This window comes from Poecile atricapillus, chromosome Z, assembly GCF_030490865.1.
Source record: "Poecile atricapillus isolate bPoeAtr1 chromosome Z, bPoeAtr1.hap1, whole genome shotgun sequence".
Taxonomy (NCBI): domain Eukaryota; kingdom Metazoa; phylum Chordata; class Aves; order Passeriformes; family Paridae; genus Poecile; species Poecile atricapillus.
The window spans coordinates 10,573,562-10,592,834 of NC_081289.1; the positions used below are offsets into that span (position 1 = coordinate 10,573,562).

The following is a 19,273-nucleotide window of genomic DNA, read 5'->3' on the forward strand; positions in this document are numbered from 1 at the left end:
AACAGCTAGAAAGGAAATGGGATGTATCCTTCATCTTTTTCTTATGATTTGAGAAGTCAGAGCACTCATTAGTGTTTAGCATTTAAAAAAAAAAATCCATAAAATTAGATAGGCTCAAGATTACAGAATTGTAAACATTTCGTCACAACATGAAACACCCCAGGCATGTTTGTGGCAAAGCACACACCCTCCGTATAATTATAGACAGGCTTCTCTGTTTTAGGCAAAAAGTAACAACAGTCACTTGTTAGATTCTCAAAGTGGTATTGGAGAGGATTCAGCAGGACACTCCCAAGACTTTCTGGGTAGTAGCAGACAGAGGATTGCAGACACATAAATGTTTAGTCCTTCCAGTTTCTGGAAATTATTTATTCCATGCTGCATTCTGTTCTCTTAGTGGTTTTCTAGTCAGTTTTTCACCAGTCTATCTCTCACAATTCCTTTTCTCACTCTGCAATTCTATCTCAGTCTTTTCCTTTCCCCAGATCTCACTACCAGGCTGTCTGCCCACCTCCTCTCAGAGGATAACCATGTCAGAATAGTATCTCTAAAAGTCTTGTGTGCTCATTCAGCATTGCACATTCATGCCACAGAGGAAGCTTTTTTTCCTGCTGTACTTCTGTGTGTGACACTGTTTTAACAGCAGTTACACATTGCAAGTCTTACTGAACTGTACTTTTCAGTCTGTGTGCCCAAGGGAGCATTCTGGTGTATTGGTCAAACAAACACCATGGACACCTAGCAGCTGATGTCTGTCAGGATAACTACAATGTCTCTGACTATAGTTTAGTGTTCCTGTGGTTTTAATGCACACATAACTAAACAATGTGTGCACATTCCAATAATATCTATGGATCTCCTTAAAAAAGACAGAAACAACTGCAGTGGAGGTGGTTTTTCAGCTTCAGAATAGCATTCATGGCAAACAGCTTCCATCCATTGCCTTATGAAAAACCTACTAAAAGACTTTTAGACCCAGCAGATCCTGGTATTTTCCTTCTTCATCTGCATGTAATGAGAAGAATTTTTACCTTGGCATGACAGGCATATGCTGACTCATGAGCTGGCGAGGCTTATGAGAAGATATTTTCTTGAATAGTAACCGTGGGGGCATATTTTCCTGTGGATATTTTACTTTCCTTCGACCCAGTCAAATGTGAAGGCTTTCCTCTCTGAGGTCAATACTCTGGTTTTGACCAACTAAATACTTTATACATGCCTTCATGTACATGTGAACATACATGCTGGTGCCTTGCTTCAATTCTGAAGAATCTACCTGAAACTTAGTGTCAAGCCGAGCTTTTTTTTGCCTCTTGCCATTTTCCGCCTTGCAAGCACCCTGCAAAATGCTACCTTTTCCTTGGAAAATCCCATGTGTGCCTCACTGAAATGCATGTGGCTGGGAGGACTTGTGCCTAACTTTGAAGCTATGCTGTAATTCCTTGCAGGGCCATACTTTTCATACCATCCAGGTTGCTCACCTGAAGAACACGGCAGGAATACAGACCCATTGCTTTGGCATGTTGCCATGCTTGGTGTGCTGCTTAAAGTGAGGTGCTTGCTGGGGTGCTACAGCTCTCTTTGATGTGGCTCCTGCATTTGTATGTAATCTTCCCTGTCTTACGATCAAATTCATCCATGAAGAGACTCCCTCTTTTACAGCTATCCCTCCTCTAAATACCACTTCCATATTTCATGTTTAATTCACATTGTATACTGGGCATGTATCGAGTGAATCCAAAGCTTTTAAAGGAATTTCATTATTGCAGATATGTCTCCTACTCAAACTCATGAGGCCTTAGAAGGGAGCAGAAACAAAATTACAATATAAGCTTTGTCTGATTTGTTCTAATCCTCATTTTGTTATTCAGATTTATTTGATTAGTGGAATTATTTCTCTGAAAAGAGCTTACTCCTCAAAAAGTGACCGTAGTTAGTGAGACTTCATACAATGAGTAGGATTTAAACAGCCTATAAACATTGTCCCTGGGTTTTACTCAGGATAAATTTCATCGCTGTTCAAAGAGCTCATAATACCCTTTGTTAAATAATCACAACATAAATTCTCATATATTACCTAATTCACTAAGTTTTTATTCTCTTTCTTTTCATGTTCTTTATTCCACCATGTTGCAATTAGTAAAAATCAATTTAATATTCAATTGATTAATAATTAAAAGTTTTCAAACATCCTGTGCTTCCAGTGCATGAAGCTTAAGCTTCATGGAGTGCAGCACAGAGTGCAGATGGAATTTCAATCAATGGTTTGTGTCAAGTGGTTTTGGATACATAATAGAGCCATAACATGAATTAAATATTTATGACTCAAAATAAATTAGTGACTAATTAGTTCACTATTAAGGCTTAGCAAGGAGCATGCTAACTTAGACAGACCATGCAATGATGAGTGATATTTATGAAGAAATATTACAGTAACAAATATTTGACATTTATATCTGTCATAACATATCTCTAATAATATGAAAAAACCAGGATATATTGGGTATGTCACATCCTTTTTCAGAAACTACAGCATTATGGTGTGTATTATGTGAGTAATTGATACTTCAGGTAAAACAGTGGGATAGCCAAATTATTTTTCTACGGGAAAAACAAAATATTTCATTAAAAGTTCAGTGGTTTAGTCTCTGATATGACAAATAGATTTTTATAGAGTTTATAAAGTTAAGAGCCCTTAGAAGTAGTGCTCTACCTGCTTTTTATCAAAAGAGATCCTAACAAAGTTATGAATAAAAATGTAAGAAATAAATTTATACACTCTTACTCTTCCTATATATCCAAGGTTCCAAGGTTCAAAGTTAGTCTGAGCTTAAAAACTGCAAAGTGGTGCACTTATTTAAAGACAGCCTGCCCCTGCCAGATTTATTCAGGTAATTGAGTGTTCACAGAGCCCCCGCAGAGCCTGGGGGAAGCAGGTGCCAAGTCAGGGCGGTGAGACTGGAAACTCCAGTGGCGCAAAGCAGAATGTCAGAGGAGGATTTTTATCCCGTCCTGTTGCCTGCTGCCCACACTCCTGGCATTAGTGACAGCTGCTGTCCCTTTCTGTAGCTGGGTCCTGAGGTACTCAGTGCCTTCCAGACGTAGAAGCCAGACCAAGTGACAGGCCACAGGAATCCACAAGTATTTACATTACTGAAGTAACGAAGTTATATAAATCTAAGGCAGTGTAAAGGCAGAACCTCCATGGTTTTATTTAAATTTTCAGAGATAATACCTGTTTATTTCCATGCATTTAGTCTCAGCATGTCTGAAAACATTTCTGCTCTATTTCTGAAAACCAAGCACTGCAATATGCTAATGTATATAAATCCTAAAATTTTTATTTTCAGACGTCACAAATTGTACTGGATGCCTTGAAATTTATACTGCTGATTTAATAAGATTGCTCTTTGTCCTCTGAAAAATCAGGTACTGTTCAATTGAAATTTACATGTTCCTCAAAACAGAGAAATCAGCTTTGCCAAAAAAACTTTTAAAATAAGGAATTTCTGGTTACTTAGATAATGAGAGTGTTGTGTTTGTTTATACAGTATGTACACAGTGAAAAATAAAATAGTTTTTGATTATTTCAGTCTTGCTAAGTGGCAATTGCTGTAGTCATTAGCAGTCAAATGTAGTCATTTTATGCTCAAAACAAGCAAAACCCCAAACCCCTTAGATCTAGATTGCTCAGGTGAATAGTTATCTGCTATCTCTGAAAACCTAAGTAAGAAGAATTTCTGTCTGGTTTTTAGCCACACAACTCAGAATTCTTTCCACCAGGTTTAGCTGGGTTGTTCCCAGCAGAGCTCTCACAGTGGCTAGCTACTCTCCTACTACAAAGCTTCTTAAGATTTGTTTTTCATCTCAGGAGAATTCAATTAGCTCTCATTTCTTTGGCCTTTTATCTTCCAAACAAAATTTCTGTGTCTGTAAAACACCTTCTGATGAAAATGTAAGACTAAATATGCCTTATGTCTTTTGAACAAATGCTGGCTTCCAGTTTAGCCCAAGTTTCTTCAACACAACTTCCTTGGAACGCCTGTTTGGGAGTTCTTAAAAATCAGGCCACAGGTCTATCATCAGAGGATGCTATTAACATTAATTCATGAATTTCCTATTTAAAACCCTTAAGCTTTTATATAAAGGCTGTCAGCTTCACCAATCTCCTCGTTGTTACACTTCTGAAATAAAGGATCCTTTAATAAGGTGCATGAATGTCTGGACTGCTCTTGCTTCCTTGAGGCAGTGGTCCCCTGTGAATTAAGCAGTGGTAAGAGTTTTCATCTCTTTTTATTTTGAATGAACATTCTTTTATTTCAGCATTTTCAAACTTAAACAGATAATTGATGTTTTCTTTTAGGCAATATGCAGTCTTTCTAATTAATGAGATAAGTGAAATGATCCTAAGTAAAAACTCGTGTTCAAAATCAACTGATATTTGCATTATTATCAAAATCAGAATGCAGAATCCAGTGGGAAGACTGAAAATGCATCTTTTGCTCAAGGACCTCCTGCCCTACTGAGCAGTTGTAACAAAAGCTGATCACGGTTAAATTAGAAAGATACTGAACAAAATGTCACAAGAATGCTTCTTGCACTTTGTCAGGACTTGGAATCACACATGCACTTTGGGTCTGTAATGGCTCTTGCAGTAATTGTGGGAAGAGTAGCAGCTATGCCAGAAAGTAAGAACATGAGCAAAAGAAACATACTGGGACTGAGACAGATCTTGACATTGCACAAGTCATACTTAGATGAGTGCCAAGAATGACTACTCAGAGGCCAGTAGCCCAAAGATACTTGGCTTTTCTTTTCACTTTAATCATCCTGTTCCAGACACGTATAAACAATACCTAATTGTAGGAAAGCTGGGAGGCAATTTTTAAATCCAAGGAGTATGTGAAAGGGTAAAGGAAACCCTGATGTTCATAATGAAGAACAAGACTTAAGACGTACTATCTGAACAGCCTCAAGGGACCTGACAGCAAATTGACTAACAATTCTCACTCATGAGTGTGCTGTGGAGGGGAAGTAGGAAAAAAGTAAAGGTTCAAAAGAGGTGCTAAAAATAACTAAGAAAAAAACCAAAACTAGGTAAGTGTGATAGATTGACTTGCTGGACACTATGTGCCCACCAAGTTGCTCTATCACTCCCCTCCTCGACTGGACAGGGGAAGAAAATGCATTGGAAAGTTCATGCTTTGGGATAAGGATCATTCACCAGTTACTGTCACAGGCAAAATAGATTCATCTTAGGGAAATTCATTTACTTCATTGCCAATTAGGCAGAGTAGGATAATGAGAAAGAAAAGCACTTCTGAAACCAACTTCCTACACACACCCTTCTGGATTTTGCTTCAGTCCAAACTCTTCTACCCCCTCCTCCTCAGTGGCACAGGGGGATGGAATGGGGGCTGTGGTCAGTTCATCACATGCCATCCCTCCAACTCCTCCCTCTGCAGGGGAAGGACTCCTCACATGCTTCCCCTGCTCCAGCACAGGGTCCCTCCCATGGCAGACAGTCCTCCATGAACTTCTCCAACATGAAGAAGGGCATCCTTCCTCACCATGGGCTGCAGGTCCTCTCTGGCATCTGGATCACCTCCTCACCCTTCTTCTGCACTGACCTCGGTGTCTGCAGGGTTTTCTCTCACATGTTTTCACTCCTGTCCCTCCCATCTCTTGCACAGCTATGACACCACCTTGCCTTTGGCCAGGTGGCAGTGACAGCTCCCTCTTGGAGCCAGCTGCAGGTGCCTGTGCCAGATATGGGGACAATTTCTGGCAGCTTATCAGAGAAACTGCACTTGCAGCCTTCATTCCTGGCTACCAACACATTGCCATACAATCCCAATGTAGGAGATATTAAAAAAAATAAAAAATAAAAAATAATGAAACATCAGGAGTACCTCAGGTAGCTTTGACTCTTTTGAAATCAGCATTACCCAACAGGCTCATCATTTCCTTGTGAAGCTTACAATATTTGGGATGGTATGACTCTCAATTGTAGAGCAGAGCTTTAGCAAGAGCACCTCAACTTTCGTTTCTGAGGAAAAGTTTGTCACTAGTAGAGCTATAGCAAAAAACTGGAGAAAAAAAAATTGAAGTGAATCCAGTCTCCTACTTCTAACAAGATTAATTTATTATTCCTGAGGGCTGTGGTGGGCTTGTGTGTGTTGAAAATTTCCAATTTTTGCAAAAATTATCATCATTTTGGGAGAATTCTAATGGATGCATTTTAAATATTGGAATGCATCATTATTACAAAATTCTTGAGGGCAAATAATATTTTTAAAGGATATTTTCTCTTTCCTTAATTCTGGCACATTGGTACTAATTTAAGAACTATACTCAGAAAGGAATACAATCTTTACAGCTTTTTTTGTAAAGAAATAAAAAGGAAATTACAAGAGTCAGTGCTGTCTCAGGAGTTTTCAAATAAGGCATATACTTTTACATAAAATATATTATTACAGACTTCCAAAAGTGCCTGGAGAGGCAGATTTCCTCCTTTGGTTTTGTTAATGATCTGTTATATTTCAGTGGGGGGTTCTGTGTTTCAACTTTTTTTTTAAACTCAGAATATATTTGGACACCACTTCTGAATGTCCTAAAAATGAATTCCTCTTCCTACATTTTCTAAACACACAAATGCAGGAAATTGCTATAAGAAATGTTCTATAAACAGCATTGTTTTAATGGATTAACATTTCTGATTCTTCTAACCCTGCACTGATTTTTAGGCAGTACTCTAACAGAAAAAGTAAGGCAATGTTCTGGAATATGCAGCTGTATCTGTAGCATCTAAGGAACCAGCCATTCTTTCAAAAGAATCTGAGTAAAAGTAAGTGAAATAAGTGAAAAAGAAAACCCCATTGCTTACAAAGAAAATGTTCTGTAGTGATTCCCCAGTGGCACAGGGTTTCTCTGCACAGAAAAGTACATGAACAAAACAAGGAAGACAGCCCTTAATCATGAATCTGACAGGCCTGACCTTGCATGTGTTGTTAGGATCCAAGAGAGGATTTCTCAATTGCTTTGTTTCATGCATTGCTATTTTGGTGTCTCATCATCCATCTAGCAATTAAAAGCTCTGTCACTTACAATGCTGCCTAAATCAGTAATTACTTCATACCACATATGTGATTTAACACTGGCCTATTTAAAAGGATTCAACAGCCACTGAAGGCTTGATAGACAAACAAACCTATAAATGCTGTAGTTGCAGCTGAGTAGTATAGTGTAGTATATTAACCCTCCTAAAAGCAATAAAACTCCTTTCAAGAAGTATTTAATTGGTCTTTACTAAGCAAGAGCATGGATGTATTACCACAAGGCAGTTCATAATAGCTTTTATGACAATACAATGGATTGTAGGTTCTTGAAAACGTGAGGTTGCATTCATTTGTGATAAATAGACTCATGTAGGTTTTCACTGTAAATCCTGTTTTTTTGTTAAGGGACAAAGCAACCAACAGTATTTTGAGATTATAATTTTGCTTACTGTGAGAGCTTAAAAGAGTATCTGTTTTCATGACATGCCATGGTCATCACTTTTTTCAGGCTTCCTATTGTGTTTGTTTAATTAAAATAAGACTTATCTGAGCCCTTCAATGGTATCAAGTATCTTACTCTGCTCCAAGGTTTTCACATTATTCATTTTTCCTCTCATCCCAAGTCATGCCTTCATTAAAACAGAAAAGTTGGGCTGAACTGACATCTCTGACTGATGACTGCAGATCCCGACCTTCCTTCCTTGCCTCCCACTTCAGCACGCCTGCTTTGAGTGATTGATTTCCTGATAGCTGCTGTGAAGAAACAACTGGAGTACGTGAGGCTGAGCTGATGGGAATGAAAACTGGTTTAATAAGATTGTTTTGCTACTCTGTGTAGTTTACTAGTGTTTGGAGAAAGCTGAAAGCTCAGTTATGTGACCTGTGGTTGAAGAGTCTGTTCTGTTCAGATGTGATTGGTAAAGAGAAGCAGATGCGCTTTTTTACTTCAATAAGAAGTCAGGGCAATTGCTGAAATTAAACTTTTTATCTGGGGTGTTTCAGTTGTAATTTCTATGCTAAATTTCTATACAAAACAAAATCCAAGCCCTGTTTATATAGATCAAAACTAGTACAATAAATGCCATCACCTTTTGAGGAGTATGTGTCCTTCTGTGTAGGAAATTATCTTCTTTTTTAGCTGGGATAGACGTTTCAATCTACAATAGTAAGTCCAACACTCAGTGCAGTGAATAGCTGGTTGGGACTTTTCCAATTCAGTCAGCATACCATATGAATACTCTTGCACACATCCTCACTTTATTTGCATAAAAAAATCAATTGTAAGGCAAAGTCCTGAAATTCTCTCTGGCGCCAGGAATTTATCTGAGAGAAGATACAATAAAAAGTGTTCAAAGTCTGTCCAAATTGAAACATAGCCTGGAAAACCATGATCAAAAATGATTAAATGAAAAATTCTTTATCAGAGACAGGACACATAGATGTCATCCTACAGTATTCCATGTCATTGTGAAGAAGAGCTTTTAGCTCATTCTGCTTTACATGGAATGTAGTGCAGAAAAGACCTGGAAAATGTTTTATTATAGCTCTGGCCTTAGAAATAAATCAAAACAGTAGAGGATTAATCCACTGGTTAGAATACAGTCCAAATTATTCAGGTAAAGGATTAAGATAATATTGCCCTATTTTAAAGAGTGAGATAAAATTATTGTAGTAATTTTATCAAGAACTGAAAGCAAATCATAACATTAGGGCTGCAGTTGGAACCATTGAGCAGATCTCTTCTAAGTGATGCTGTCTGCCAGGTTTCCTGGGGGAGATGAGTAACAATCAAGGAAATTGAATGAGCAACACTGACTATCTAGGACATATTTCAACAATAGCTAAGTGCTGCTTGCTGCAGGTGGAAGGGAGGAAAAAAAGATAAAAATATACAGAGGAGAGGCCCAGATACAAGGCAAGATAAAACAAATTCAGTGGGAAACTACTGTACCTCAACACTATTAGAGTAATATAGACACACAATCATGGATCTTTACAGAAACTTCATTGAACAAAAAATAAAAAAAAGTTTTACACATAAGCTCAATATTTTTTCAGTGAAAGAAGACGCCTGCTATGAGCAGAGATCTGGGGGGGAAGAGCTCCACAAGAAAACATTAAGAGGGATGGAAACTCACAGCAGTGTGAAAATGGGAAAGGTTTGATAAGATGGTAAAAATAGCCAGTCATCTGCTAGTATCTACATCTTCTACCAAGGTGAAGACCTGCACAGCAGTCTTCAGTGCATTTTGAGTTGGATACATGATGGTTAAGTCCTGTCTTCCTCTCTGTGGTTCCACTGTGTGGTGTTTTGAACAACAAAGGAGTGAAATGAGACAGGATGGGAGAGAATCTGAACACCGCTTTCCAGACCCTAACTTTGCATTCCTAACCACCAGACTTTTGCAAAAAATGAAAGCACTTTTGCCAAGAGTGCATCACTCATCACCTGTGCTTAGGTTCATCCCATTCACTAAAGGTGCATTTGCTAGCATAACAAATCCCACTCCTACAGCCTTTTCTGGAGCCTGGAAACATCAAGATTTTGTTTATAATCTAGTCCTATAACAGAATATGAAGAACTGCTCTTAGACTACTTATGCCTCTTCTTAATTTCTCACCTAAAATTTAAGTAGCTGAAGTTGAGAAGAACTGTATTTAATTTGTTAAATAGTTTAAATTTTTAAAAAGTATGACCATGTTTTTGAATATCTAGTCTTCCAGGTCCACATGCAAACATTAATCACATAGCCTGAAATTAGTCTTAGTACACAGAAAATATTGTTTTTAATTTGAAGCTGGGAGGTGATATGAACTTGGTTCTGACATAACTCAAGGAAATAGGTAAGTCCCAGGGAAGAATTAATAAATGCCTCCCTTTTGTCAAGGAAAGTCATGTCTCAGAGTTTTCTTTGAAGAAACAAGCAACAGTGGAAGCGGGAAACCTGTGTGTCAGTTATGTCAATTCAAAAACGTTGTTTAAATCAGCCATCCACCAAATATTGTTGAAGAAACTAAAGTGGAAAAGCACAAGAAGGAAAATCCTTAAGTGAACAAAGAACTGTACAAAAAATGGGCAACAGACCTCAAGTAGAAATAATGAGGTTTTTCTGTTTCATGTCATTCTTTAGTTTTCACATCCCTATGAAAATTAGTAATTTCATATAATACCAAGGAATCTGATTGATTCTGGTCCCTGAAATTAAACTAAACAAAATGGGCTTTCTGTTCCTCAATTATCTTCCTCTTCTGGCTATTTTGAGTGAAATGGCATGGTGCTGGGGAACAGAGTTGTAGTTCTAGGGGCTAGCAGGAGACAATCAATAACAAGTTGACCTTTAGAAATGCTTTGTTTGTCCCTTTTGCTCACTTGTTTCTTTCACAATTCTTTCACAAATTTGTTTCTTCTGTAGGTAAATCTTTTTTGTTTTGTTATTTCAACTCATTTCACTTTGGGGCAGTCTGTAGAGTAGTTTGGCTAGCCAGAATTGTGAGATAGAAATATTTGGCAGGATAGGTCTTGTATGCAGATGTTCTTATTGCTGCTAGCTGTTTGGCACTCTGTTGTTGATTTGTTGTGTAGGTGTAGTTCTTTTCATGCAAATAGTGAATAAGGAATCTCTATCCCCCAAGGTTGTGATAGATATACTCAGACCAAGTGGGTTAATTAAAGGAGTCACAAAGAGTTTCCTCATGAACACAGCTGAATGAAAGCTGAGTATCCTTCTTGTTTGAATATCTATTTGAATTTGAATTACAAAACAAGCCACATGAGGATCTTAATAGTGGAGTAATTTTTTTTCACTTTTACAGGTTGTGTTTTTTCAAAGGGATGAACAACTGTAATTAGTCAAGAATCTTAAAGCTCTGAGAGTGTGGCTTTTGTGATAAATTTTACATTTTATATACTATTTAGACTTGCTTAGAAGGGGAAGAGAAAAATCCTACGAAAAGGAGAAAAGTATTCAGAAAATATTCTGGCAGCACTCCAACAACAATTAAGATTTATAAACAACTCCCACCAATTTATTTTCCAATCTATTGTTCTATTTTCTACTATCATTTTACCTTTTAAGAGTAAAAATATCTTTAATTTATAGTAGATCACTCTTCTATGCAGGTAACAGTTCACTTTCTCTACCCAGCTATTTGTTTTCTCTCTAACTAATGACCATTCATATTGCCTTTCCTATCAGCCCTGAGCTTTTAGATTGCTTTCTACAATGAAATCTGTGTTTCCCCAAGGTTATTCCTGTTTTCTGCTCAATAGCATGTTTTTTCCTAACATTTTCCATATCCTCTTTGTAGTACCAGTCCCCTTGTCCTCTTTGTCTCCTTGCTGGTATGATATTTTGTTACTTGTTTACACTGACCTCAGCAAATCACTGTGTTCCCACAGTCATGCCTCCCTTAAATTATTTTTAATTCCAAAAGAAAAGATTGCAGGATTTCTGACCAAGATAGCTGAGTGTGATATCAACCCTTGAAATGAAGGGTGCAGATAAAACAGCACAGACATTAAAAATGCAGTGTAGTGATATGATCACCAGAATCTCTTTCAGCCCCTGATTGTGTAAAAATCCTCTGTACTTTTCCCACTAGAACATCTTCTCCCACTTGTTATCCTCTTGCCTTTGAGCTACCTGTTGTCCAGTACTCTGATTATTATTGAAATATCAAATAAGCATCAGAAGGATCAAAGAGGGAAAGAAGCACTAAAGAAGGGAGTACCAGTGTGAGGTACTTTAGAAGGTACAAAACTGGCTCATTTTTAAGAGAGACTTCCCTGTGCTGTGGAAATCCAATTAAGTTCCAGATTTTTCACCCATTTCTTAATTGTCACTTTCAAGTTAATTAACTCCATACCTTCATAGGTCCCCTAAGTGCTGCAAGGCTTTGAAATAATTCTTAATATATCACATAATTCCTAGAGTGAACTATGGGTCCTTCATACAAAGCACAAACAAGGAAACAGCTGTCTAACTTACCCATAGAGGAAAAGTGAACAAGGGTCTGTATGTTAGTTCCTCATTCATCACAGGATGTTTAGCCATGAACTCTCAGCTGTGGTGAAAGGCTCCTCCATGGGCAGTTCCTCCTAAGTGGGATTGTTGGACAGATCACCCCCATTTCAATACTTGAATCAATTCACTTTTCCCCACCTACCTCTGAATGACAGATCTTTTGCCATAATGTTGCTCAGGGGACACTGAAAGGATCAAGGTGTTGTTTTTTCCTACCTGGTTCACCAAGCATGGCTCCACCTTAGATCTCGGCAGCTTTCAGTATGTTCACTGGCAGCCTGTGTCTAGTCTAGTTAGAGAAGCAGGGGTAGCCTGGATTGCTGTATATAGTCCAGAAACAGTATAGAAATATATATATTTATATGTATATATATAGCTGTACTATATATAGACTAACTTCCTAATCTCACTGAATCTACTAAATAACTGGATTTGTTCCCCAAATCCTCCTGGGTGTAATTTTCTACCTCACGCTAGCTCTGAGGATGAGTGTATGTGTAGGTTTGACAGGCAGAGTGACTGGGGCTGGAGAAAACAGTGGGTGCTGTGTGTGCAGGTAAGGATGAGACACTGCAAATGCTGGCAGTGGGGCAGGGGCTCTTACTCTGTGCCTTCACCAAGGGAAAAAGCCACTGGGATCTTCTTGCCTGTGTGAGGGCCTCACCATAATATTCCTTTTTAGACACTTCCATGTCATTCACTTCAATGCTGAAATCATCTCTGCCTTCACAGAGCTGGAACACAAGAGCCTCTTTTTTTTCTTAAAGCATGAATGACCTAAACAGTTCTTACAATATATAATAATAATAATAGTTAAAAACAAAAGAAAAGAAATAGCAGCCTAATCCCACTAATTAAAAATAAGTACTTACTATAATTATTCCTTAAGAAAAAACCCTTAAATATTCCTAGTTTGCACAAATGTTGGTTGCACCATGTTCGCACAAAATATTCTTTAATTAGCGCAATGGTCTCTAATCCAGAATTGCAGGGTGTGGACCAAATATTCCACTCAACCCAGGCCGTGTGTTCTGGACCTTCACCACCATTAAGGCATCATCTTGGCAAATGGTGCAGAATCTGAAATCCTGATTCAGCTCTTTGGAGGAGAGTGGTGAAAATCCCCACTGTTTTGTTGAGGGATTTTAATTTCAGAGATTTTTCCTTTGAGTGTTTCATAAACTGCACCAATGCCTGCAGCTAAAGACACAAATGGCAACCTGCAACCTGGTACTTTTTAAGGTAATGCTTAAGCCTTGAAAGTCTTGGAAGAACACAGTAATCACCTGTGTCACGATTTCCAGTGAGGTGGCATCCCTAAGACCTCTTGTATGGAATGACTTTTTTATAAAGTTTAATGAATTTTGTCATTCTGACACAGAGTTTTAAAAGAGAAAGTTGCATAAATCAAGGACCAATATTTAATCACTGATGCTGAAAATCTTCTACCTCCACAACAGTGTTACTGATTCAAATTTGTCTTGACTTTTGAGAGTCAAAAGTGTTTTTTGCATAAAATTGATTGATATTTATTAAAAAAAAACATTGCATTTTGAGGAGGGTCAGAAAAGTTCACTGGCTTGGCATAGCCACTGTGTAAATAGTTCTGTTTCACAGCTATCTGTTATTACCCATATACATAAACTATAATATTTGTGATCCCCCAAAATATTTCAAATCATAACCAATATAAATTATTTTTCTTAGCCTGTTTAAAAATATACTTTGAATGGTTATGGATCATCCCAGATTTTCTGTTAGATTAAACAGATAAAAGTTAAATCCTTGCACTGCTCACATGGCTGTTTCACCTGTGCTGTTAACAAATATGGGATTAAAGCTCCAAAGCTAAAAATAATAATTCCAATATTGAGAGTACAGCAAGCATAGAACATGGCTTAAGCTGCATTCAAATCTTGTTTTCAGGACACATGAAATTTCTCCTAAATCATCACAATAGCCTTTGAATTTAAAAAAATTATTTACAATATAAAGATGAAGCACAGGAGAGAAGTTGTACCAAGCACATCATGGGGACCCTCCAGAGACAGATTTGAGGTTAATCTTTAGAACTACATATAAGGAAAACTGCTCCAATTAAACAGCCTCTAGTGTAAGAGAACAAAGAACTATTTGCAAGGGGAAGTATCAGAAAAGACACAAAAATAGCTTGTGCATTATGAGTAAGTGTCATGACAGGAAAGCCACAAGTGAAGAGTCACATGAAAAATCTACTTACATACACAATCAAGGAAATCTTTCACCCAGAGATGATAATTTAGGTGTCCTGGCTTAACCTCTGACAGAATATAAGCTTAAACCAAGCAAAAATTACTTTTAGGGATCAAAGTATACCTAGTGTTGGCTTTCAGTCAGATGGGCCATGGCAGAAAGTACCCAAATGGCCACAGTGGTGGTTAATAGTTGTATAACACATTTCTAGAACCAGAGAAGAACAAATCCCCACTGGTACTTGTGCATGACAGCTAATTAAACCAAATAAAAGTCTTCTCATGTCAGGAGAAATGTTTTAAGTGCTTTAAGTGTTAGCAGGACCAGAAATCTTGTTCTACAGTACATTCTTGACAGCAGAGAAGGTCAAACATTTCTAAGCCCCTAAATTCACATTTGTAGATCACATTGCAGTCAGCATCTTCTCATGAAGAATTTGTTCAGAACTTGTTACAGGCTCTCTCAAAACTCACTTGGTGGAAAAAACACTCTAAATAGGGTTATCTTTTTTAATTTTGCATAATTTTACAGCTTTGTGCATTGCACAGTTCTACATCTATCTGTACTCAAAGAGCAAGACTGTGGCCCACAGAGAAAGACTTGAATGCATCTTTCCAATTCTTTATCTAGTTTTCTGAAAATTATGGTCAAATTATGAAGTCAGCCCCACTATGTTTACTGGACTTGCCAACTAAGTAAATTTCTAATGATATGAGCACCAAATGGTTAAGATCATTGATTCTGGTTGAACTCCAATCTGTAGTCAGCCAAAATTTGTTTCTGGACATAGACAAGGGGTTTATTCTAAAAGCCTGATATTGATATTCCCTCAGTCATAGTAATGTTCTAAAGATTAATTTCTTAAAATCTCCTGTAATCTTCTGTGAGATCTTTAGAAAGGGCATGCCTAATTAATTACTATTATCATCATATATTGTCCTGAAGGCTCAGTGGAGAATTTGTGCTTTTCAAAACAACCAGTTTCTTTGAAGGGAATAAAATAAGAATGTTTACTTCTAATTATGAAATGTGAGGGCTGATAGATGTGAAGAGGCCACAGCACAAAGGATTGGTCTAAGCAGTGAGTGGAGATACACATTACATAATTGTGTGTTACAAGCATTTAGATGGTGATGGTGATGGCCACACATTTTTTAATTAAATGGTGAGACAATTTACGTCAGATGGTCAGCTTAGACACCATTCCTGCATGATGAGAGTGTCCCTTCAGCACAGGTACAGATTATTGACTGCTACAAATCAGAACTGAAAAATGAGCTCCTGCACAGGAGAACCTTCAGCTGTCTCTTTTCTAACAGAAGATCTCCTAGAAATAGTTCAGCCCTACAAAAAAGATTTGAATAATAATGTCTTCTTTTGCTGTGTTATTTTAAGCATTCCTCATCAAGCAGCAGCCCTTGATCTGCTCCTTCTTCTTGATCATTACAACCAAACCCCTCTTTATTCCTTGCTTAGTTTCCAGCTGAGTATGTTCCCAAGCACACCAAATGTGAAGCAGTACAAACAGAGGGATTAAATAGAATGGTAAAAGTGTAGGGGTTGCCTAATTATTTTAAATGCATATTTATGCCAAATACCTAAACATGGCATGTAGCAGCTGGATGAGCAAGTTAACCCCATCCTCATAGTTGTTTGCAACATAATCCAGACACGAGTGGGGATTCTTTAGTGTCAAAAAGAATTGATAAGGAGTTTCTAGAAATCTCCTGGAAGGAAACCCATGTTCTAAAACATCATGTTTAGTGGCTGCATCACCCACTGTTAATTAAAATGTAGTTTTTATCACAGCTCATTAAAAGGGCAGCATTTTATTGCTGAGCTGGGGATCAGATCTAGAAAGAGATTTGAATCCAAAGTATCTCACTCAGGGAACAAAAAAAAAAAAAACACAAACAAAACAAACAAATAAACAACAAACAAACAAAAAACCCCATACCTGTATGTGTAGTAGATTATTGTCTGGAGTATCATTTTCATGAGGCCAAACTCCTGCACATGGTGCCATGGTTAATCTCCCTGTTAAAATTGCTTAGCCCAAGTATGCTGCAATTCAGGATTCAACTGACTCAGCAATAATTTGTCAGATAAAATACAGCTGCATAATGGAAGCAAAGTTAAGTTTGGTTTAGTTAAAATGAGAGTCCCCAGAACTCTTAAAACTCTTGTCTGAAACTAAGAGCATTTATAGGGAAAATAAAATATAAGAAAAAGGAAAAAACAAAAAAACAAAAACAAACAAACAAAAAAAAAACCCTAAGGTGAAATAAGTAAGAATATAAAGCAAAGCAATTCATAATGATGCACTTTTTCCACACAAGCATTAGACATGTGAAACTGTCTTAGGTTTAAGCAGGGAGAGGTTGCCACTCTGAATTTGTAGTACCTTCTCACTAGTATTGTGTCTTACATTTGTGTGTACAAAGTGTGTTCTAGGGTCACATTGCAAACTCATAAAACAGTGGCAATTTGATGTCATACAAGCCACAGGACAATCCTGTAATACCTGATGTAAATTCCTTCTCTTTTTCTTTAGTGTAACATCTTTAGATAAACCAAGGAAACAGACATTCATTTGAACTTGAGCTGAATGAAGATCCACAAGTGAAACTGTTTACAGAAGTGCTAGCTGAAAAGAGTATGTCCAGAGGTCCCAGATCCAATCTCCTGTTTAAAGCAAGAGTTTCACCAGCTGCAACTTTCATTGGCTATGCTTTGAAAATATCAAAGGACAGATTCTCCATAGTCTTCCAATGCTGCATTATCCTGCATCCGCTAAAAAAAAAAACTTTTTCTATTGTTCAAAACTGTTTAGCCTCTGACTCTCTTCTCTTCTCATGGATCAACCACTACTGAGGTTTTGGTTTTCTCTGTACAATTTCCTCTCAAGTAGTTTTCAGACTGCAGTTTCATTTACCCTCAGTCTTTAAAAACACATTTACTAGCAGTTTTTTGCGGTCAGAAAGTCAAAGTTAATACAGTTTCATATTATCAAGGAAGTTCATGCAATTTTATAGTATAAAGACTAATTCTACATTTAGGGCATGAGATTTTCCTAACATAGACTTACCTGGATTCTCTAAGTTTTCAAAGAAAACAGTGCACTGGAACTAGAACATTTCCCCTAATAGAATCTAAGGATTTCCTAGATTTTATGCACAAACAAACTTCACCTCCTACTAAAAACCTCCTATGTGAGCATCAGGTTGTGATCAGGATTTATGCACTAATTTTGATGCCATTTGCCCACATTTAATTTCAGACCTGAACCTTACGGGGCTTTCACCTTAGGAGCATCTCATTCTGTCAGAATTCTGTTAGAAAAGTTATAGATCATACAGAGAGACTAAAAACTTTCAGTTTGGTGTTGCCCCAGCAGAAGCTCTTGCTGGTGAGCACCACCATACCAAGACTGTCCACTGTACAACTGTGCTACGACAGTGAGTGCAAGGGAGCCATGAAAGCCAGTCAGAGCTTAGTGGAACCAGATCTCCTGTTTCTAACTCTCTTCTTTCTCTTAGGGTTTTGGAAAAGTTCCTGGGTCTTACAGCATGTTTGCCACTTTGTGGGCAGTGAAGTGTGACTACACATTTATTTCAGTTCATGTGAGCGGCACACAGCTAATTTTGTCCCTCTGTGTTGTCATAATCTCATGTATCTCCTTTCTGTTTCATGTATCATCTCAGCGTTCTGCTGTGAATTTGTCCTACCTTAGAGCAACTCTGCAAAAATGGTTATCTTTCACCAGTGCCTTTGCCCTGGATTGCTTCAAAACTGGCATCTAGCCAAGACGGTGTCGTCTCCAAATGGTGCTGGACTTTCACTTCTGCGCTAATCCGGCAGCCCGCATTTGAAGACACATTTTAATGAAAACCAAAAATGTTTTAGTGAAGCCCAAGGTATTGTTCTGTCCCCGAGAACAATCACATTAAATTCTGCTTCTTGCAAAGTGCTGGGGATTGTGTGGTTGGTTGGTTAATCACAGCTCAGCCTCAGAGGGGTGTCACAGCTTTAGCCAGGATTTTCTAGTCCAGAGCCCAAATGTCTGGTGCCAGAACTGACAGCAAATCTCCCAACTCCCTCCCTTTGCTGGGTGACCAGTGCTCCCCCACCTTTTCAAGTGGGATGACACTAAATATATTGCAACATGAAGAAAAGTTAGGTACTGTTAAATTTTACAGAGGCACAGAGAACATGCTGTCTGTGCCTTTCTTTTATCTCAGGTCAGACAAACTAACCTAGCAAGGAAAATCTAAAATAAATATTTTTTAATATTTAACTAAGCTTATCAAGAATAGTGGATCTGGTAACTAATAAGGTGCCCATCTAATATTGCCTGTTGTTATTACATAATCCCTACTACTTTATCATATAAATGGAAAAGATAAATGGAAAATACGAAGTTATATGTAAATATAAAATATATTTTGATTACATAAAATAAAAATAAACACACTAAAGTTGCATATAAATGGAAAATACATTTTTTACATAAATATAAGATAAAAATAAAAATCAAGGTTAAGTAAAAATAAAAAAAAATTAATTAGAATATACAAGTGAGACCATTTATGTGGAGAAAAGCTATTTTTATTCTATTACTGAATACTTTCTGAAAATCTGATTTTGCATGTATTTGCCATGTAAGGGGTGTGAGTTCTGACTTATGTTCATCAAGAGCCAAAAAGAAAGAGAATTGTTTATTATTGTTGGTCAATAACTGCACAAGTGGCAAGGAATTCTGAGATTTTTTTTGACAGGCCACTCTGAAAAATGTGTGTGTACAAATTTTGGTCAAAATCGTGTATTTAGAAATACTTGGAATGCATTTTTCATTGCTGACACGAATGATTATATAGAATAGGGAAAGAGTTCAAATTTACATATATAATTAAAATATATGTGCAGTAAACTTTTGAAAAAAGTTTTTGCTATGCCAAA

At 37.4% G+C, this 19,273-nt stretch overlaps 1 long non-coding RNA gene across 1 annotated transcript; it reads right to left on the reverse strand.

Annotated features, from left to right (window-relative positions):
* Window positions 1-10: 10 nt before the first annotated feature.
* Window positions 11-16,342, reverse strand: LOC131592932 (uncharacterized). The gene is made up of 5 exons (XR_009280735.1): window positions 16,272-16,342; window positions 12,299-12,402; window positions 12,047-12,156; window positions 8,147-8,381; window positions 11-40 (listed from the first exon to the last, which is right to left on the reverse strand). It is a non-coding gene; the product is annotated as an uncharacterized LOC131592932 (long non-coding RNA).
* Between the last annotated feature and the right edge of the window lie 2,931 nt (window positions 16,343-19,273).